General features: G+C 37.9%; 1 protein-coding gene and 1 pseudogene across 1 annotated transcript in view; both read right to left on the bottom strand.

The window, feature by feature from the left end:
• Positions 1 to 24215, bottom strand: part of DOCK3 (dedicator of cytokinesis 3) — a gene marked incomplete at its 5' end in the record, with an annotated part of 534371 nt that overhangs the window by 146334 nt on the left and 363822 nt on the right. The window lies entirely within an intron of this gene.
• On the bottom strand, positions 9324 to 9448 carry LOC121102642 (annotated as a pseudogene).

Here is a 24215-nt window from a genome sequence, read left to right on the forward strand (position 1 = left end):
ACATTCACAAATTGATCAGTGTTATAGATCATATCAACAAGAAAAGAGTCAAGAACCATATGATTCTCTCAACTGATGCAGAAAAAGCATTTGACAAAATACAACATCCTTTCCTGATTAAAACCCTTCAGAGTGTAGGGATAGAGGGTACATTCCTCAATCTCATAAAAACCATCTATGAAAAGCCTGCAGCGAATATCATCCTCAATGGGGAAAAGCTGAAAGCCTTCCCCTTAAGATCAGGAACACGACAAGGATGCCCACTCTCGCCATTATTATTCCACATAGTACTAGAAGTCCTTGCAACAGCAATCAGACAACAAAAAGGGATAAAAGGTATCCAAATTGGCAAAGAAGTCAATGTGTCTCTCTTCGCAGATGACATGATACTTTATATAGAAAACCCAAAAGACTCCACCTCCAAACGACTAGAATTTATATAGCAATTCAGTAATGTGGCGGGATACAAAATCAATGCTCAGAAACGAGTTGCATTTCTATACACGAACAATGAGACTGAAGAAAGAAAATTAGGGAATCCATTCCATTTACAATAGCACCAAAAATCATATGTTACATCAGAATTAACTTAACCAGAGAGGCAAAGGATCTATATTCTAGAAACTACGAATCACTCTTGAAAGACATTGAAGAAGACACAAAAAGATGGAAAAATATTCCATGCTCATGGATTGGAAGAATAAACATAGTAAAATGTCTATGCTACCCAGAGCAATCTACACTTTCAATGCCATCCAGATCAAAATACCAATGACATTTTCCAAAGAGCTGAAACAAACAACCCTTAAATTTGTGTGGAACCAGAAAGGGCCCTGAATTGCCAAGGAAATGTTGAAAAGGAAAAACAGAGCTGGGGGCATCACGTTGCCTGATTACAAGCTATACTACAAAGCTGTGATCACAAAGACAGCATGGTACTGGCACAAAAACAGACACAGAGACCAATGGAACAGAATAGAGAACCCAGAAATGGACCCTCAGCTCTTTGGGCAACTAATCTTTGATAAAGCAGGAAAAAACATCCAGTGGAAAAAAGACAGTCTCTTCAATAAACGGTGCTGGGAAAATTGGACAGCTACATGCAAAAGAATGAAACTTGACCACTCTCTCATGCCATACACAAAGATAAACTCCAAATGGATGAAAGACCTCGATGTGAGATAGGAATCCATCAAAATTCTAGAGGAGAGCATAGGCAGCAACCTCTTTGACATTGGCCACAGCAACTTTTTTCATGACACATCTCTAAAGGCAAGAGAAGCAAACAAACAAACAAACAAACAAAAAAAAGTTTGTGGGACTTCATCAAGATAAAAAGCTTCTGCACGGCCAAGGAAACAGTAAAAAAAACTAAGAGGCAGCCCATGGAATGGGAGAAGATATTTGCAAATGACACTACAGTTAAAAGACTAGTATCCAAGATCTACAAAGAACTTCTCAAACTCAATACACGGGAAACAAATAATCAAATCAAAAAATGGGCAGAAGATATGAACAGACACTTTTCCAATGAAGACATACAAATGGCTAACAGACACGTGAAAAAATGGTCAACATCATTAGCCATCAGGGAAACTGAAATCAAAACCACCTTGTGATACCACCTTACACCAGTTAGAATGGCAAAAATTGACAAGGCAGGAAACAACAAATGTTGGAGAGAATGTGGAGAAAGGGGTTCCCTCTTACACTGTTGGTGGGAATCCAAGTTGGTACAGCCACTTTGGAAAACAGTGTGGAGGTCCCTTAAAAAGTTAAAAATTGAGCTACCCTATGATCCAGCAATTGCATTACTGCGTATTTACCCGAAAGATACAGACGTAGTGAAAAGAAGGGCCATATGTACCCCAATGTTCATAGCAGCATTGTCCACAGAAGCCAAATTGTGGAAGGAGCTGAGATGCCCTTCAACAGATGACCGGATTAAGAAGATGTGGTCCATATATACAATGGAATATTCCTCAGCCATCAGAAAGAACGATTACAGAACATTTGTAGCAACATGGATGGGACTGGAGGAGATTACGCTAAGTCAAGCAGTGAAAGACAATTATCATATGGTTTCACTCATTTATGGAACATAAGAAATAGGAAGATCCATAGGAGAAAGAAGGGTAGAATGAAGGTGGGGGGTAAACAGAAGCGGGAATGAACCATGAAAGACTGTGGACCCTGGGAAACAAACTGAGGGCTTCAGAGGAGAGGGGTTGGGGGATTGAGATAGGCCGGTGATGGGTATTAAGGACAGCACATATTGCATGGTGCACTGGGTGTTATATGCAAATAATGAATCATGGAACATTGCATCAAAAACTGGGGAGGTACTGTATGGTGACTAATATAACAAAATAAAAATCATAAAAAAATAAAATAAAATAAAATATTACATACCTATTAATGTACACAAATGTATACATCTGAGACTACGAAGGACTCTTTTGTTCTTAATTTTCCTCTTTTGCTTCATGTCTTTCCCTCCTGTTGGTATTCTGTACACACAGACTCAATTGATCTTTTCTGTCATGATCCTGTACAACCAGTTCAGCAGATCACTCAGCCTATAAGGTCTATGCTGTGCTATATAATATGGTAGCCACACGTAGTTATTTGTAGTTAAGATTAGTTAAATTAAATGAAATTAGAAACTCACTTCTAGGTCAAAGTAGCCATGCTTTAAGTGTTAAATAGCCACGTGAAGCTAGTGGCTCAGGCACAGCATAATGTTCTGCTATACACAGAACATTTCTTTCTTTCATTCTTGTTTTTTTTTTAAGATTTTATTTATTTGACAGAGAGAGAGGCAGTGAGAGAGGGAACACAAGCAGGGGGAGTGGGAGAGGGAGAAGCANNCTTCCTGCTGAGCAGGGAGCCCGATGCGGGGCTTGATCCCAGGACCCTAGGATCATGACCTGAGCCGAAGGCAGACAGTTAACGACTGAGCCACCCAGGCGCCCCCATACACAGAACATTTCTATCATCCTATAAAGTTCTACAGGGTCTGTAGGGGGTCACTGGGACAAGAGATTCTGTACTACATATAGCAGCACTATTCCAAGGTACAAAATTATAATGCTAGCAACACTAGAGTCAGTATATATAGGTGGGGTTTGAGGGCTGAAGGAAAGGTGTTCAGAGGGCCAGATCTAGGAACGGCACTCCCTGGATGTAGGCATTCTTAGTCCCTAAGGCTTAGAAATGGGCATGTGAGAGGTAAGTTGACCTCTGAAAACCTAGCAATCAAAGCATAGATAAGGAAGTCTGTGGTCTGCACAGATGAGCTAGGCCAAAATTCTGTGAGCCAGGAGCATACGGCCCAAGTGAGGCAGTCTGAGACGTCAATAGCCAGGGATATTGGACAAGAATCCAGGAAGTCAGACTACAAAGAAATGCCAGTGAGCAGGGCCCATGCGGTCTGCCCTTTGGCTTTTTCTGAACTTTTTGCTGAGAGTGGGCAGCCTTGAAAGCCAGATATGCGCATCAAGTACTTACAGCTTCATGAAAGAAGGTGTACTAAGGTCAGAGATTTGCTCTACCTGTGCTTGTGGCTGGGACAAGGCAGCCAGATATTTGTGCAGGCTTGGAATGGGGATTTGGCAGTTTCTGAGTACTTTGATCAGTTAGGCTGTACAATACTTTTCAGTAAACATAATCTCTTCTATGCATTTACAGTGTTATAGCACAAATTCAGCACACATGTTAATACAGACTTATCTATCTCTGGCCTGCCAGCCAAGGTTCTATAGGGCATTCTTATAGCACAGACATAGTCAGAGTTTACCCTTCCCATGTATTGTATGTATCTGCTATAGAATGAGGTGGGCCAAAAATGAGTGGGCAGATTCTGAAGCCCAGGCCCTCTGGGAACGTGTCCAGGTATCTTCAGTAGCCTTCCATCTCTAGGCACTTCAACCTCCAGGTCAGCCTGAATTATCACCCCTATGTGTATCTTCTGCAAAGACAGCTTGAACTATATGACTTCTTTTCTTTTTTTTTTATAATAATTTTTTTATTATATTATGTTAGTCACCATACAGTACATCCCTAGTTTTTGATGTAAAGTTCCATGATTCATTACTTGCGTATAACACCCAGTGCACCATGCAATACATGCCCTCCTTAATATGACTTCTTTTCTTAAAAAAGAAACCTCAGTGCTACTCCAGCTCTATAGATGAAGCTCATAAGCTTCCACCTGGCAGTCCAGACCCTCTAGCATCTATTCTCTTCCTGTCTCCCTACATTCTTTTACTTCCTTCAATGTACCTTGTTTCAGGCCAGATGGGTTTGCCTGCCTGCATTTCTCTAAAAGCATTCTTTTTTCACTGCATCCTATCGCCCCACTTCTCTCTTCTGCTCAAACCCTGCCTAACCTTTGAGGCCCAGCTCAAACATGCAGTGTCATGAAGGCTTCTATGGCCCTATCAATCAGAAAGGATCTATTCCTCTGCTAACATCTAACCATTAATGCAGTACCTCTGACAGGCTAGCATTAGAGTTGGTGTGTACGTATGTGACAACTTCTCTATGCATAAAGGAGTTAACATAGCAGGCCTGAGACTGCTATCTTAGAAAGGTATGCTTGCAAGGTCAGCCTTTGGCTGGCATCTGGGAATTTGGTTTTCGAAGAGTTCCCAACAGTTAAAGGTGGCTCACTGTGCCTAGACTGTTTGTGTGGGGCAGTATAACTTATGCTGAACATTTGCTTCCCTTCTGGGAATTTTCTACATGGTAAGCAGAGGGTGCCTATGTGACAGCTCCCTATAAACATTGGGGGCTGAGTCTTTAAAGGGCGTCCTGGGGGCAGAAACACTACACAGATATTGCTGCATTTTCATTGCTGAAAGAGTGTGCTCTGTGTGAGTCCCCTCATGTGAGGGAGAAAGCATAAGTAAGCCTGCACATGGATTCTACCAGGCTCTGCCTGTATTTTCCTCCCTTATGATCCAGCTCTGTATCCTTACTATGTCGCTGAAATACAACTCATCTGTGAGTAAAGCTATATGCTAAATCCCAAAAGTCCTAATGAATGACCACTAGGGGTTGTCCTGGGGATCTCTAACACATCCTGTAAGTCCCTTGTCCTTTTCTGTAAAGTAGCAGGGACAATATCTACTGCAACCCTCAAAGAATCAAGCATAGAGCCTTACAGCTTATAGACACTAACTAAATAAAAATAAACTTTACCTAATAAAATCTTCTGGACTTCTAACGACTTTATGTTTATAAGGAAAACACAATTAAAATACCAAGATAGCTGAGAGCAAAATGAGAAATAATAAAGTGGTAGTTTTCCCCACAGAAGGCTCCTATCTGTACATACACAGCTTTTTCCTGCTTTAAAGGCTCTCAAGAGCTTCACAGCAATAAATGAATATTCTGAATATGCCTGCTGCTACCATAGGGCTCTGATGGCATCTTTGTGTCATGGAATCTCTGTGCTGCCCTGTCACCCAGGCAAAGCTGGCAGAGATCCTGCTTAAGTCCCAGGGAAGGCTGCCTGCCAGATGCCTAGCAAAAGCAGGGTCTCTGTGGTGGGAAGAATCTTTGCAGTGGCAATCGACCTTTATTTGCCCTTGCCCTCTTTTATGAGCCCAGCCAAAGCATATAGAGAACACTGATGTTTAGATTCAAAAGCAAAGCTTAAACATGTATAATAAAGATGATAACTGTAAATATTTACTGAGATTTACTATCTTCCAGGGCCTTGTTGTAGGGACTATATTGTCACTTTAATTAGGGAGACACTACTATTTTTTTTTTCCCAAACAAAAGGTCTCACATATTTATTACTGAACCAGCCTCTGGTGCAGCAGCATAGTAACAGAGAAAAATCATCTTCTCAACAAAACTTCTCTGTTGTTCAGGTAGTAGTGATGTTTACAGAGTGATATGATATGAACAAGTGACCTTCATGCAGCATAACTATGTATGCCATCTCATCTGTGATTCCTTAGGGACCCAGCTTGGTGGTTCTCCAATGTCTCCTCTTGGAGTTGTACTTGATTTTATTACCAGTTTTCATCCAAATCCACTGGGGGATGTGAGGATTCTGCTTTGTTTCTTGGCCAGGAACTACCTGATCCTGAATTTCTTGTGAGAGGATATGGCAAATAGCAATCAACCACATACACCATGATGGTAGAGAAAAGGCGAGATACTACTATTTTATAGTTGAGGAAATGAAAGCACAGAGGGCTTAAACAATCTATTTGGCAGCACTAACCATGGTAAGGTAGGTAGGCTCACTCTGGCAGGAGTGTGAGTTCAGAGATTTTAAGACAAGGGCAGGGACAAACCTTAGAGGTCAAGCCCAGGAATCCTGATAAGTCCTGACTTACAGGGCTGAGAAAGGAGAATCTCAGGCAGAATTAAGATTGAGGATGAACCATGGGTAGGCTGAAATATCCTCAGGGGCAGGGGGATAAAGCCACAGACTGGTTGTGGTGGACCACACGCTGGTCAGAATGAGTGTGGAGCCAGAGCAGGCAGATAGAATGAGGAGGATGCCAAGGCATAGATAGGTACTAAGATAGCACAGGGACTGTTCCCAGAGTGGCCTGTTTATGCCTTCAAGGGAAGTTCTTAACTTGGGATCAGACAGGTTTCAGAAGCTCTGTGTATCCTCAGAAGCATGGTGTAAAGGGGCATGGGTACTGCCTCTGTGCACATACACTCCCAAGAATATAGTACCAAAGGATCCTGTACTCATTATCCCTGGTTCACTTCTGTGTCTTCATTCATCATAAATCTTGCAAGCCCATGTGAGATACCAGGATGCTCTTCAGGGCAGTGGGCAGCTCGCTACAAGGTGATTCCTCCATTTCCTCTATAGCTATACTTTTTGACTTTTGGTCCTACACAAATGTCACTAACCAATTAAGATAAATTAGGTTAACTGTTATGCTGAAGCTATCCATTGGGTACTCCGCCTTACCAGTTTAAGCCTTAATATATCCCATAATTTTTTTTAAGATTTGTTTTTTTGAGAGAGAGAGATTGTGGGGTATGGGGGAAGGGCAGAGGGAGAGAGAGTCTTAAGCAGACTCAATGCTGACTGGGTAGCCTGATGTGGGGCTCAATCCCACGACCCTGGGATCATGACCTGAGCTGAAACCAAGAGTTGGATACTTAACCGACTGCACCACCCAGATACCCCTACCCCACAAATTTCTGAATGGAAGTAAAAAGATGTTTCAGTGCAAAAATTCAAAGCAAACCAAGAAGTAAAACAACTTATATTTCAGGGTTTCTGGAGCAGATAAATGTTTAATTTTGATCTCAGTAAGTTTTTCCCTCAGCTTTTCTCTTAAATCTGGGCTCCTGATGTGGTTCCAGTGATAAAACATTCAGGCATCAAGAATTTGTATTTCAGGGGGTGCCTGGGTGGCTCAGTCGTTAAGTGTCTGCCTTCAGCTCAGGGCATGATCCCGGAGTCCTGGGATCGAGCCCCACGTCAGGCTCCTCCACTGGGAGCCTGCTTCTTCCTCTCCCACTCCCCCTGCCTTGTGTTCCCTCTCGCTGGCTGTCTCTATCCCTGTCAAATAAATAAATAAATAAAATCTTAAAAAAAATTTGTATCTCAGGGGATTGCTAATGGAGAAATTTTCTTATTGTTTTTGGAAGGTACGGTAGACAGTCACCAAGTACAGATCCCTTGGCTGCTGGAATCCATGACTCTGACCATTAGGTCTCCTTAAAAGTTTCTGATTTCTATCTTCTGGTGATCCTGCAATTCTGCTTGGCTATTCTCTCAGAATCCCTGTGACAATATGGTGTAATGGAAATAAAATGTGGGATGGGCAGACCAGGACTTGAATCCTGGACTGGACACTAGCAAACTGTTCACACTCAGAGTGGATGTAGGGACGGAATTAGGTGACGTTGTAAAGCTCCTGGCCTGGGGCTTGCCACATCACATGCATGCAAGGAAATGTTTACTTATGTCTCTTTCTATCTCTCCTTTCCTACAGAGATTGATCCTTTACAGTTTTCCTTTTTTTTTTCTTTACATTTTTCCTTAAGCCTCACTGGAAATTAAAAATCATTGGACATGGATGTCTTCCGAATTTATTATAATCTAATCCAACTTATTTGTGATTCCAGGCACTTTCATCTCTCCTCCCCAGTCCCTATGGGACCGTGCCCCACTACACTATCTCTTCTCCCTACCTTCATTCTCCCTTCTAAAAGCCCCTTCAGTCCTGCCATTCTTTTCTACCGAACTTCTTCAAAGTATCCTCATCCCTGCCTCTACATTTCTGCACTGCTCACTCAACTCTTCACAATCAACTGTTTCTTCTTATCCAATGGTTAAAACACATCATTTAAAACCTCCTCTGACAATCTCCAAATTCAATGGTTGTTGTTGTGACTCAGTGTAATTTTCCATCTACTGACTCCCAAACCTGCGCTTTGGCTATAAATTCTCATTTTTCCTTGTTGTAATCATAGTTGAGCCCAGTCTCTCTCCTCTAAGGCAAAATCCTATTACAGTGGTCCTTACACCCATCACAATGGTCCTGGAAGTCTGCCTTACTATCTTTAACAAGTGTCTGAATAATTTTTTTCTTTAACAAAGCCCTTAGTGGCTATCAGTGGATATCCCAACCTGGGCCCTGACATCTCTGGCAGGTGCTTTCTACTGGCTCTACCAGATTGTGATCTGCAGTAGCTGTATTGAGAAGCCTATAACAGTTATTTCAATGATCTGTTGGACCAGGATGAAGCAGTGGGTCCTTTGAGAACTGTCTTCTGTTGATTAGCAACTGGTGGGAATGAGCAGGCCAAGGTGTGCAACCAAGTAGATGTTGGGGCAGGAGTGGGAGTTACTAACCTGGCTGAATGACTCTACCTGTGGCTTTGGCCTTGAAGCCGGAGTAGAAATGAGGGAAAGGAGAGAATGCCTTTTATTTGAATTCATCTAGATTCTACACAGAGTCATTTCTGCAGCTGTAAACTTAATGCTGGAAGTCCGTCTTGAGAGTTTATAACAAGTCATTAGTTCTTTTGATAAATGTTACCAGTTCACCGCCTGCTCTGTAACTTTTCTGGTCTGCACATATAATACTCTAAAAAAGAAGTGAGGGAGGAATTAGTTTGTGTGTATCATGGCAATTTTCTAGTTTTCAGTTTAAGTTGAAAAACTTGTTCAGAAGTTATTGCCGCTTTATTCACAAAGGATTTTCCTTCTACCCTAAGTTATCTGTTTTATTCTCTAGTGTCTTGATGATTTTGACCTCTACAATCTAACAGTTTTCTAAGAAAGACTTAGAAATTAAATTTAGCCACAGAGGCAACTCTTTACCATTTGGAATGATACCTGAAATCATACTCCCTTAATGTGGAATTGGCTTTTAAGACACCATGAACATGTAGTTTAGAATGTGAAAAAACAAACTATAGAAATGATCCCTAAAAGTATAGTTATACACAAGTAATGAATCATGGAACTTTACATCAAAAACTAGGGATATACTGTATGGTGACTAACATAACATAATAAAAAATTATTATAAAAAATAAAATAAAACTCGATGATTTATTTTTTTTGAAACAAAAGTTTTAATTTATTCTTTTAAAACAAAATTCATATCACATGTTTGATTTGTTTTCTTTTTAGTATCAACAGTGGGACTTGGTGGGCCAGAGCTGACTAGGTAAGTCACAGTGCAGTGAGGTGGCACCCCTCTTCACCCCACCCTTCTCCCTGTTCAAGTACCTACTCGTGTCTACTGAATCTTCTGAAGGTTGGAAGAGGTGCTGACTGGAGGGAAGGACGGATGCCAGCACAAGTGGAGCTGGGAGATATGACAGAGCCATTGAAATCAAATTCATGATCAAATTAGAAAAATCTGGTTCCATGAGATTCAGCAACAGGGCCTGAGGGTAGGAGAGGCACAGTGGGTCAGAGTACACAGTAGTGACTGAAACCTTCCTCTACCAGCACCTAAGTGTCACACAGAGGAGAGAGCCTTGCCCCTCTAGGTTCACAAACTGCAAAACTGTGCATCATTAAGAAATTTAGAGTGATTGAGCCATACTACCAAAGTGACTGGAGGCAGAGATAGGGAAATACTAAGAAGAACTTAGAAGGGACCTAACAAGAGGTGGAAATTCCACCAACATTGGAACTGAGATGACACTGAAGGACACTCCTTTGCTCCCACCTCCATGGTTCCAAACACAGAAATGCCAGATAAAAATATAACAAAAATTATAATGAAATGTAAAAAATAAAAGGAAACAAGAAAACAGGATAGTAAGCACATGAACTTATGTCATGACAACGGACCAATATGGTGTTATTCCCAAATATAATCCTAACGGCCAGGAAATTGGATTTTAGTGCCCAGGCAAGGACCAGAAGTGTAGCCCTGGAACTGAATTCTTGCACAAATCTCAAAGCTAGGATGCCTAAGGGATTGAACCCTCTGTAAAATGGAGTCTGGAAGTGGCAAGAATCTTTTCATTAGTCTGAAACTTCAGGTAAAAATGAAAATTGAGGGACAAAATTAAAATAAGGTAGAAATAAAATACTAGGAAATAATGTCAAGGAAGTTGGATGACCTTTCTAGAGAGCTTGAGAGAGAGCCAGTCAGTGTCACAGTTAAGAACATGTACTGTGAAGACAGACTTCCTGTGCCCAGCTCTACCATTTATTAGCTGTGTGATCTTGGACAAGTTACTTCCCTCAATCTTCTCATCTGTAAAGGTAGATAATAATAGTGCCTACTTCATCAATATTAACTTATTAATATCTTACCTCCAAAATGTTTAGTATATAGATTTAAAAAAACCCTTTTGGAAAAAAAATTGGGATTTGAAGGGAATTTGATGAATTAAAAAAAAAAAAAGAATGTGAAAAAACAAAGGACCAAAACAGTTCTAGGAATCTCCCATTGGGAATACTTTAGAATTCCATTTAATTTATTTATGGGCTTTTTAGCTATACTTCTTTGCATTATTTTATATATCCTTAACTATTCATGGTAAATTTAGAATTAATATTTTTCCATTTTACATAAAAGGTAGAAAAATGTCAACTTTAGAGGTTAAATTACCACTCCGCACCATCTTTTCTGCTATAGTTGTCATACGTACTACATGTACAAACATTATAACACCTTCAAAAATGTTATTTTTGCCTTATATAGTCATGTGTTTTTTAAAGTTAAGAGGATAAATAGACTTTTAGATTCACCCACATATTTACCATTTCCAGTGCTCTTCAATCATTCCTGAAAATCTGGGTTTCCCTCCAATTCTTTCCTTTAACCTGAAGAACTTTGGTTAGCATAACTTGAAGTGCAGTTCTGCTGGTGACATATTCTCTTCATTTTCCTTTATCTGAAAATGTCTTTATTTTGTCTTCATTCTTGAAAGACTCTTTCCATTAGATATATAATTTTGTGTTTGTTCTTCAACACTTTAAACATGCTTTTCTACTGTCTTCTGGTCTCTACAGTTTCTGATAAAAAGCCCATGATAATTTGAATTGTTTCCCTGTATGCAATGCATCATTTTTTGCTAGCTGCTTTTAAGATTTTCTTTTTCATTGTTTTTAAGTAGTTGACAATGATGTGTCATTTATCCTGTTTGGTGTCTGATAGGCTTCTTAAATCTGTAAATTTATGTCTTTCACAAAATTTTGTGAAGTTATTTGCCATTATTTCTTCAGCTGTTTTTTCTGACCCATTCTTTTTCTTTTTTTCTTCTGAAATTCCAGTGTGAGCCTTTTGAAACTGTCACCTTAACGTTTTGTTGTTTATTTTGCTTTGTTTCAATATTTTTCCTTCATATTGGTATTTATATTCACTGATTCTCTCTGCTATGATCTCTTGGTTCAATTAACTTCATTCAGAGATATTTTTATTCCAGATATTCTTTTTTTTAAGATTTTATTTATTTATTTGACAGAGATAGAGACAGCCAGCGAGAGAGGGAACACAAGCAGGGGGAGTGGGAGAGGAAGAAGCAGGCTCATAGCGGAAGAGCCTGATGTGGGGCTCGACCCATAACGCCGGGATCACGCCCGGAGCCGAAGGCAGACGCTTAACCGCTGTGCCACCCAGGAGCCCCATATTCCAGATATTCTTAATATAGATATATTTTTCAGTTCTAAAATTTCCATTTGGTTATTTAAAAAAGTGTTTTGTATTTTTCTGTTGAGATTTTTACTATTTATTCACTCATTGAACATGTTATAACAGCTGCTTTAAAAGCCCTGTTGATAATTCCAACATCTAAGTCATCTCAGGATTGGCTTCTATTGATTGCCTTTTCACCTGAGAATGGGTTACATTTTCCTGGCTGTTTTTATGTCCCCAAATTTTGGACTGTATCTTGGACATAGTAATTGTTATGCTACGGAGATGCTTGATTCTTTTATGGTCTTCTTTAGAAGGTTAGTTAGTATTTTTATTTTAATAGGAATTAACTTGATTAGACTTAATCTGTAATATTTCTCCTGTGATTGATAGAGGTCAAATCTCAGTTTTCTTTTAGCCTTAAGTTGCTAGCTGTCTTGAGTTTGCTTGCCTATTTGTGGTTCAAGGTTCACCTGCTGACATGCAGAGTTCATATACAGAATTTGGGATTGTCCATTTCCTGCTCTCTCCTCTCCAAGACTCCCTGCAGTGGTCATGCTTGCCCCAGACTCCATCTCTTGGTTCCTCAGGCTAAAAATATGGCAGGCTTTCTGTTGGAGTTTTAGCTACCCCATGATGTTCTGAGACTACAATCAGACCAAAACCACAGAAGCGGGAAATTCACCATGTGTTGGTTCCTTTCTCTTAAGTTTTTACTCCCCTCCAATATCTGCCTACTTTTTCTCATTCTGCAGAACCTTAAGGTGATTGTTTTTTGATTTTTAGCCGGTGTTAATAGGTAACTGTGGCAGGGCTAGCCTGTTAGCTCACTCCACCATTCCAGAAATGAAACCAGCACAGCTCTACCTTTAAAAAACAGCCCAAATCCAACCCACCCTCATTTCTTATCTCTCTCTCTCTCTATCTATCTATCTATCTATCTATCTATCTATCTATCTATCTATCTTACTTATTTATCCTTAAATGACCAAGGGTGAGGAAGCTGACTATAGTTTCATCACTTGGCTCCACCTTATGACTTAAGTCTTTTTTTTTTTTATAAGAGAACTTTCTTTCTTTAAAGATTTTATTTATTTATTTGAGAGAGAGAGCATGATCATGAGTGGGGAAGAGGGGAGGAGGCAGAAGGAGAGGGAGAAGCAGACCCCCTGCTGAGAAGGGAGCCCGATGTGGGACTTGATCCCAGGACCCTGAGATCATGACCTAAGCCGAAGGCAGACGCTCAACCAACTGAGCCACCCAGGTGTCCCTGGAAGTCATCTTGAGATTCACTAATGTGAGGGTGGTAGACAAGAGATCTTTCCCTTGGGAGATAGCCCCATGGTATATTCACCTTCTCAGTAAGACCTATGCTGACTACTTCATTCAAGATAGCAAATTCTCCCCTATAGTTCACTTTTTATATTTGATAACATTTATCTCCAAATATATTATACACTTATATTAATTGGCTTCATGAGAGCAGAAACTTTTGTGTGTTCTATTCACTGCAATATCTCTAGAGACTATAACAGTGGAAGTACATAGTAAGTGCAAAACAGATGTCTGATTCATAAATAAATGATTATACCAGTCTACTATAACTTCTATCTCTGATACCCCTTAATTCTCCACAAGCCTCTCAAGGCAGAGGATTTTTTTTGAACTCAGGTCAGAAGCATTAGTCATTCTATTCTATGTTGCACTGCGCATTATGGTCTAGACAGAGCAGACGGCAAATTTCTTCTAAACAAAGATCTTCTTAAAGAACCTGACCATTTCTTTCACTGTTTTCATCTAAACTCTATAGGACACTGTATTAAAAATTTTCTCTAGCCTGACATCTACTCAGAGCATAATAACCATTGGTAACTTCTGATCTTATTCTCAGATGAAAAAAGACATAGTTTTAACAACAGACCAAGGTACATACCTAAAGTGAAAGTTTCACTTTGCCTATCCCTTAGCAGATTTTCACTTTAGTGTTTCTGAGCAAGACCTGATGCCTTGGGCATACATATGAAAGCATGTTGGATTGGGTTGGCCACTGGAATGAAATATATTTAGGTTTAAACCATACCTGCATTCATTCTATATTTTCAGTTTTGTGTTATATAGGAAAATACATTAATGAAAAAAAACTTACAAGATAATAGGATTATATACAGATTCACTTAAATATTTGTGTGTGGGTTTCTCCATCCATAGGGCACAGATCCCTGGCTTTCTTTGTATGAGAGTGAGTTAATTTTTAATTTCCATAAATCTTTGTAATTTCCAAGGAAGATATGCATATTGATAATGACAGACTAGATAGCAGAGCAGAAAAGGAAAGTGATGTTGACAGTCACCTGAGCCAGAGTACTAGCTCCTCTTATTCCTGCTGGGACTCACAGAAAATGTTTGGGGGGAATGTTGGGTAGTGAGCTGGAGGCTATGTCCTAGACCAAGTTAAGACAGTCTAGACCATACCATGGGGCCCTGAGTGGAAGGACCAAGACTGAAATGCAGATCCCTCACTGAGTGCCTGAGCTCCTGCCAATAAGATCCAGTTGCATTGTAAGACATGACTTTTTTTTTTTTGCAGAGGGAAGCAAAACTCTTTGATTTAATAAACAAAATTCTCACACAACGTTTTAAAAGAAAATTCCTCACCAGAGCACCTGAGATTTTCACAGAGGCAAATTATCTCATTTGGGTAGAATGCTGGACTCTCAAGGAGAGTTCTGTATTTCAACTACAGAAGCAGCTGATTTTCAAGAAAATGTTAATTCTACGCAAGGGTATTTTGTTTTGTTTTGTTTTTTAATGAAACCAGTTTATTCTTTAAAAAAAAGTTGCTTTAAAAAGCAGTTTTATATTGGTAATGCTACCATTATTATTTTTTTTATTTTAATGTTTTTTAATTATATTATGTTAGTCACCATACAGTACACATCCCCGGTTTCCGATACGCAAGGGTATTTTGAACGCTGAATAAACTCCAGGAGAATAAGAAACGAAGCATTTTAGTTTGCTTTGCACAGCAGCCATGAAAAGATAGCTAACATAAGTGTTTTCATGTGATAATCAAGAAAGATTAAGTTTTTGAGGGCAACTTTGTGTTCCCAAGACCTAGCAGAAAAACCTGGCCGAGAACTCCTTAGGGAAAGCCAGTTGAGTGATGAAATCAATCACTGGTACCCTGAGACTTTAGAGCACTTTGCTAAATTGGTAAAGGGCCAGCAAGAGAACCAGGCATATTAACAGGCACACCAGAGGTACACAGAAAATATGTTAGTTACACAATAATACTCCTTGTGTGAAAAGGAAATTCATATAATAGAATAAGTGAATCCATACAGAACCAAATACGAGCCATACCACAAATTCTATTCCAAAAGAAAATTATTTGTACTATTTTGAGGAGGTAATTATGTGGTAATTATTAAATAGATTAATATAATGGTTAACAATCTTAATAGATGTGTATATAGAAAAAACATTTAACTTAGGCAATGCACTCCTTTTATGGAGTCCATGATATTAGGGAAAAAATACGAAGGACATTTTTTTATTTTAATTTTTTTTCCTTGTGCTAATTAATACCTAAATTTTATTTTATTTTATTTATGAGTGACATTGAATTATATTAAAATTATATTTTTTATAATAATTCTTTATTATATTATGTTAGTCACCATACAGTACATCCCAGTTTTTGATGTAAAGTTCCATGGTTCATTACTTGCATATAACACCCAGTGCACCATGCAATACGTGCCCTCCTTAATACCCACCACCGGCCTATCCCATTCCCTCACCCCCCTCCCCTCTGAAGCCCTCAGTTTGTTTCCCAGAGTCCATAGTCTCTCATGGCTCATTCCCCCTTCCCAAATTTTAAACCCTAAAATCACTGGATTATTTTTGATCTAGGATTATTAATCCTGAAAAACAAAGGCAATAATAATGAGTGGTTGGTGATTCACTTTCTTCATTTGCGTTTACCTCCTTTAGCTGGTTTCCTCAGTCTAATAAATGACAAATTCAGAGCAGGGTATCTCTACGTGGCCCAAACAGACCTGCCAACCCCACGTGAGACAGTAAGACCTGGATCTGGGTTCACCCGCCGGCCCACCTTATCCCTAAATATTGAAAGCCCTAGGTCCCCCTCTAGGTATGTTTCTGAACGAGCTCCTTTGTTCATCAACTTGGATAAAATCCTTGCATTTTGTATGTCACTTTGCACCTTCCAAAGCATTTTGATATGTATCTATATCGCTTTATTCTCACAACCACCTAGTGAAATCAAAAGGATCCCCATTTTGCAGAGAAAACTGAAGCATGGAGAGATCATATGATCCGCTCACTTGAATTAAGAGCATGGTTTGGATCCCAATTCCTTCCCTACTTTCTGACTGCATCATTTCTGATTTTAATGCACATTTATAAGCTTAAAAGTTAGTAGTGCCCTGCCAGTTTTTAAAAATAATTTGCTCACCATGCTTTGGGCACACAGTATCAGTGCAAACACCATGATGCCTTCCAAGGGAAATCACTTCTCTTGTGGGGCAAGAGCCTCACGAAGGACATTTTAAATTCTGGCCTTTTATAGACTTTGTTCTTCTATTACTCATTATCACTCAACAGCAAAGCAGATGTTTGTCCCACACTGACATCTGAAGCAGGCCATTTGAACAAGGGGAGAAGTATAAACGAAACATTGTGGTCTATTTATCTACTCATAAAGCAAGCCAATATTAGTTATAACTTGCTGTAATTGTCTCTCTTAAATTGCCAGCCAATTTAAGAAAGTATCACTACCAAAACTTTAAATGTCAGTTCAAGAATTCTTTTTAGAAATTTTAGTCTTTTAAAAAAATTACTGAAGATTATAATACACATTATATGCATCCAGACATATATAGTTTATCTCCACAAATATGTCATACTAAACATAGAATTGTAAACTTGCTGTTTTCACTGAACAATATTTCATTAAATTTTTTTAATATATAGAATGTGCTTATGTAGAGATAATCCTTGCTGTAGGATTCTAATATGGTCTCCCAAATTTCCTTCCCAATTCTGGGGTTTCATAATCCCTGTGACTGTAAATAAGGTGGCATTTACTCCCATGATTAGGCTATGTTATATGGCACAACTGAACATAAGATAGGGAGAGTGTCTGGGTGAGTATGACTCGGTGCCGTGAATCTTTTAAAAGTGCAGAATTTTCTTCTGCTGGTTGCAGAAAGCAAAGTCAGAGGTTCAAAGCGTGGAAAGAATTCACTGCATTGCTGATAACCTAAAGATGAAGGGGGCTACAATGTAGCAAGGAAAGCAGGTGACCTTTAGCTGCTGAGAGCAGCTCTCAGCTGAAAGCCAGCAAGGAAATGGGAACTTCAATCCTACAACTGTAAGAAACTGAATCCTGCCAACAACATCTAAAGAGTCTGGAACCATATTCCCCCTAGAGCTTTCAGACTAGAACACAGCCCAGTTGACACTTTTGACTTCAGCTTTGTGGTAACCTGAGCAGAGCCCAGTCATGTCTGGGCAGACTTCTAACCTACACAGCTATGAACTAAAAAATGGGTATTTTTTTTAATTCACAGAATTTGATGTCATATGTTGCGCAACAATCGAAAACTAATTCAGTTCCTTTCTCACTTGTTTTCATCTTAATCTTTTCAAAGGTTATACCATTATGTATTTAGTTATCTCTCTACTTACGGACATTTTGACTGCTTTAATTAAGATATCTGCTACTACAGAAATAACACTCATGTATATGAACACAAGTTTACTGGTAGCAAGTTGCTCATAGTATATGCATACAATTTTTAAGATGTATTATATGACTCCAAAAGCACAAGCAACATGAGAAAAAAATAAAGTGGACTTCATCAAAACTAAAAATTGTTGTCCATCAAAGGATGTTATCAAAAAAGTGCAAAGACAACCTACAGAATGGGAGAATATATTTGCAAATCATATATCTGATAAACATTTAGTATCCAGGAAGTATAAAGAACTCTAACAACTTAAAAAAACAAATAAAAATGTCAAAAAAGAAAAACAAAATTGGAGGCATCACAATTCCAGACTTTAAGTTATATTACAAAGCTGTAGTGATCAAGACAGTATGGTACTGGCACAAAAACAAACACATAGATCAATGGAATCAAGCAGAAAATCCAGAAATGAACCCATAATTATATGGTCAATTAATCTTCAACAAAAAAGGCAAGAATATGCAATGGGGAAAAGACAGTCTCTTTAAACAAATGGTGTTGGGAAAACTGGACAGCTACATGCAAAAGAATGAAATTGGACCACTTTCTTACACCATACACAAAAAACTCTAAGTGGATTCAGGACCCTAAATGTGATGATACTTGAAACCATAAAAATCCTACAAGAGAACCAAGGCAATGACTTCTCTGACATCAGCCATAACAATGTCTTTCTAGATATGACTCTTAAGGCAAGGGAAACAAAAGCAAAAATAACTATTGTGACTCCATCAAAATAAAAAGCTTCTGCACAGCAAAGGAAATGACAAACAAAACTAAAAGGTAACCCATGGAATGGGAGAAGGTATTTGCAAATGACATATCTGATGAAGGATTAATATTCAAAATATATAAAGAACTCACACAACACCCCAAAAACAAATAATCCAATTAAACAATGGGCAGAAGACATGAACAGACATCTCTCTGAAGAACACACACAGATGGCCAACAGACATATGAAGAGATGCTCAACATCACTCATCATCAGGGAAATGCAAATCAAAATGACAATGAGATATCACCTCACATCCGTCAGAATGGCTAAAATAAAAAACTCAAGAAATGACAAGTGTTGGTGAGGATGCGGAGAAAAAGGAATACTTGCGTACTGTTGGGAATGCAAACTGGTACAGCCACTGTGGAAGACAATATGGAGGTTCCTCAAAAAGTTAAAAATAGAATTACCCCATGATCTAGTAATTGCACTACTGGGTATTTACCCTAAGAATAAGAAAACACTAATTTGAAGGGATATAAGCCCCTATGTTTACTGCAGCATTATTTACAACAGAAAATTATGGAAGTAGCCCAGTGTCCATCAATGGATGAATGGATAAAGAAGATGTGGTATATATACATAGGATAGAATATTATTCAGACATAAAAAGAACAAAATCTTACCATTTGCATCAACATGGATAGAGTATAATGCTAAGCGAAATAAGTTAGTCAGAGAAAGACAAATATCATATGATTTCACTCATATGTGGAATTTAAGAAACAAAACAGATGAGCAAAGGGAAAAAACAGAGAGAGGCAAACCAAGAAACACACTTTTAACTACAGAGAAAAACTGATGGTTACCAGAGGGGAGGTAGGTGGGGGGAATGGGTGAAATAGGTGGTGGGGATTAAGGAGTGCATGTGTCATGATGAGCACTAGGGGATATATGGAATTGTTGAATCACTATATTGTACACCTGAAAAATCATATAACTCTGTATTTTAACTATACTGGAATGAAAATTTAAAAAAAATTCAGTTGTTTATAGCAGCATTAACAACAATAGCCAAATTATGGAAAGACCCCAAATATCCATCAACTGAAAAACGGATAAAGAAGTTGGGAAAACGTATTGCACAGTGCACTGGGTGTTATATGCAAATAATGAATCATGGAACATTACATCAAAAACTAGGGATGTACTATATGGTGACTAACATAACATAATAAAAAATTATTATAAAAAAAGAAGTTGGGGGAAAAAAGTTGTGATATATCTATACAATGGAATATTAGCCATAAAAAGAATGAAATCTTGCCATTCACAACAACATGGATAGAGTTGTCTCTATCCATGCGAGTAAGTCAGTCAGAGAAAGATAAATACCGTGTGATTTCATTCATATGTGGAATTTAAGAAACAAAACAGATGAACACAGAAGGGAAAAAAAGAGACAGGCAAACCATAAAACAGACTCTTTATCGTAGAGAACAAACTGAGGGTTGCTGGAGGGGTGGGTGGGGAGATGAGCTAAATGGGTGATGGGCCTTAAAGAGGCATTGTTGTGATGAGCACTGTGTGGTGTATGTAAGTGACAAATCACTAAATTCTACCCCTGAACTAATATTACACTATCTGTTAACTAACTGGAATTTAAATAAAAACTGGAAACAAAACAAAACAAAATATTCAGTTAATATATATATTTTTTAAATTTCTAAAAAAAGGGACAAATAATCTAATTAAAAACAGGCAAAGGACTTGAATATACATTTCTCCAAATAAGATATACAAATGGTGAATAAACACATGAAAAGATGCTCACATCATTAGTTACCATTAAAATGCAAATCAAACAAAAATGAGGTACTAATTCACATTCACACCCTATAGGATAGCTACAATGAAAAAAAAAAAAGAAAAGAAAATTACAGTATTGATGTGGATGTGCTGAAACTGGAGCCCTCACATATTGCTGGTGGGAATGTAAAATGGTTAGGTCTCTGTGAAAAACAGTTTGGCAGTTCCTCAAAAGTTAAACAGAAATACTATATAACCCAGAAGTTCCACTTCTAGATATATATCTAAAAAAACAGAAGGCAGGCAATCAAATACATATACACACGTGTTCACAGTAGTACTATTCACTACAGTCAAAAGGTAGAAACAGTGCAACTATCCAACAATGAATGAACAAATAAATAATTTGTGGCATAGCCATACAATGGAATATTAATTAGCCATATAAAGAAAGGAAGTACTGATGATACATGGTACAACGTGAATGAACCTTAAAAACATTATAAGTGAAGCAAATCAGGTGCAAAAGGTCACATATATATACGATTCCATTTATGCGACATATCTAGAATATGTAAATCTATAAAGATGGAATGCAGATTGGTGGCTACCAGGAGCGGTAAGCAGGGGTAGATTGGGGACAGAAACAAAGATCAACTGTTTATTAGATTCAGGGCTTCATTTTGGGGTATGGAAATGTTTTGGAACTAGACAGAGGTGATGGTTGTACTACATTATGAATGCAGTAAATGTCACTCAACTGTTCATTTTAAAATGGTTAATTTTATGCTATGTCAACCTTACCTTGATTTAAATAAATGCGTTCCATATAATTTTTAATATTTATAGCTTATCTGTGTGTTTCTTCTTGATTACTCTTACTATTGGTATACTTATTAAAATTTGTTTTATTGAAGATAATTAACATACAGTGTTAATTTAGTTCTAGTATATACCACAGGATGATTCTACAATTCTATACATTTCTCAGTGCTCATCAAGATAAGTGTACTTTTCATCGCCTTTATCTATTTCACCTCTCCCCCCACCCACCTCCCTTCTCGCAAACACTAGTCTGTTCTCTGTATTTAAGAGTCTGGTTTTTTTGTTTTTCTCTTTGTTTGTTTGTTTCTTAAATTCAACATATGAGCGAAATTATATGTTATCTGTCTTTCTCTGTCTGATTTATTTCACTTAGCATTATATCCTCTAGGCCCAACCATGTTTTTTGCAAATGGCAAGATCTCATTCTTTTTAATGTCTGAGTAATATTCCATTGAATACACCACATCTTCATCCATTCATCTACCGATGAACACTTAGGTTGTTTCCATATCTGGGCTATTGTAAATAATGCTACAATAAACACAGGGATGCACAGACCTTTTCAAATTAGTGTTTTCATTTTCTTTGGGTAAATATCCAGTAGTGGAATTACTGGATTATATGGTGATTGCATTTTTAGTTTTTTGAGGAACCTCCATACTGTTTTCCACACTGGCTATGCCAATTTGCATTCCCACAACAGGGGCATACCAACAAACCACAAAACTCTTAGAAGAAAATATAGGCAGTACTTTCTTTGACATCAGCCACAGAAACATTTTTCTAGATATGTCTCCTCAGGCAAGAGAAACCAAACCAAATTAAGCTACTGGGACCACACCAAAACAAAAAGCTTTTGTACAGCAAAGGAAACCATCAACAAAACAAAAAGACAACCTACAGAATGAGAGAAGGTATTTGCAAATGATATATCTGATAAGAGGCTCGTATTCAAAATATATAAAGAACTAAAAGGACTCAACACCAAAAAAAGTAATCCAATTTAAGATGGGTAGAGGACCTGAAGAGGCATTTTTCCAAGGAAGGTATGTCTGTTTTTTTAAAGTTTCTTTTTTTAGATAATCAGTTTTTATTTTATTGACCCTTTCTTTAAGTTCTGTTATTATATTATTTTCTTCCTTCTGCTTTCTTTAGGTTTACTTTGTTTTTTTCTTGCATCCCAAATTCAAAATATAAATCATTTATTTTTCATTTTTGGGGGTGAGGTGTTTCTTAATAATGACCTGTTTTTTTAAATTTAATTTCATTTTATTATGTTATGTTAGTCACCATACAGTATATCATTAGTTTTTGATGTAGTGTTCCATGATTCAGCCAATGACCTGATTTGTTAACAGTCAGTGTGTAAACATGGAGGAGGTACTCAGCAAAAGTGATGGGCACAGGAAGGCATCCACATGCTGACAAACGTTCATGCAGTATTTTGGCAGCTGCCCACAAAGGCCAGCATGTGGATGCAGCTAAAGGAACAGCTGTACGTACCATGGCTCTTCCATGTGGGTAATTTTGTGTGCTCTGTCAATGGCAGTCTTTCACCTTATTTAAGGTCACATCTGACTCTATGTTGGATTAGGGAATCTAAGGGTTTCTTTGTGAATAACTTTATTTCTTAAATTTTAATTTTAATTATATCTGTGCACAACAGTGCTTTCAAAGTCAAATAGCTCAAAAGTCTCTTTTTGGTTGTTGTGGTAGTGAAACCTTCTTCCATCAAGACACCATAAATCATCAGTGAGCTTCATGTCTTTCCCCAATATATACTATATCCATTAAGAACAAAGCATTTTGGCCCAACTTGGATGTTCTAAATTCACCATTACCACAGAGTGAGGTGGTGGGGAAGAGGACAAGATCTATTTAACAACCTTGGCTTCTCCATCCTCTGACAACAATCAAAGAGGGCACTGCTCCCAAGGAAGAATCTTGTGACAGCAAAGAAAATAAGCAATCTTTTATTTGTGCCTTCATGTCTTTCATCAGTGATGAAAATTTTCCTTCTTTTCCGTTTTTCTGTGATCCTAGTTAGGTGTTTATTATCTTTTCTCATTCAATTCTCCATGTCCCATAATGCTCGTTTCATATTTTTCATCTCCTTATATCTTTTTACTACATTCTGGATAGTTACACTCATTTATTCAAGAAATATTTACTGAGCACTTAGCACTATTTCAGGCACTTGGGTACCTCAGTGAACAAAATAAAAACATTGCTGCCCAGGAGGAGATTTATTTAAAAAGACAAAATGAGGAAACAGAATTAAATGATAAACACAATAAATGATTAAACTAGGTAGAATGTAGGAAGTGATAAATGCCATTTAAAAAAGAAGGGAGTAAGGTAAATCCTTCTCTGTTTTTTTTTTTCCTCCAGAAGAAAGACAATTTTATTTTCCTGTAATGAGATCACTGGTTATCTTAGAAAATTGTTTCAGAGCATAAGTGAGGCAAAGCTGCATAATGTTTGTCATACTGGTTATGTGATACATATACATTTTATTTAGTAAATCTTAAACTGTTATTAGGTGCAACACTTGCTAGGAAAATTCACATCTCCCCACATTTCTTTTTTTTTAAGTCACTTTATTGAGGTATGATTGATGTGAAAAGCTGTATATATTTCATGTATACACTGAATGAGTCTGTAGGTAAGTATATACTCATGAAACCATCACCACAATCTATGCCATAAACATATGCATCACCTCTAAAAGTTTCCTCCCACTCTAATTATTATTACTATTTATTTATAGTGTGAGATAAGAACACAACATATGATCTACCCTCTTGCAAATTTTTAAGAATACAAGACAATATTGTTAACCATAAGCACTATGCTGTATAGTAGGGTTCTAGAACTTACCTCATGTAAATGGAACTTTGTACCTAATACATCTGCATTTTCCTCACCCCACCCAGGCTCTGACAATCGCCATTTTTCTCCCTGTTCCTAGGAGTTTGA

The sequence above is a fragment of the Ursus maritimus genome, unplaced genomic scaffold (genome assembly GCF_017311325.1).
Source record: "Ursus maritimus isolate PB19 unplaced genomic scaffold, ASM1731132v1 scaffold_14, whole genome shotgun sequence".
NCBI lineage: Eukaryota > Metazoa > Chordata > Mammalia > Carnivora > Ursidae > Ursus > Ursus maritimus.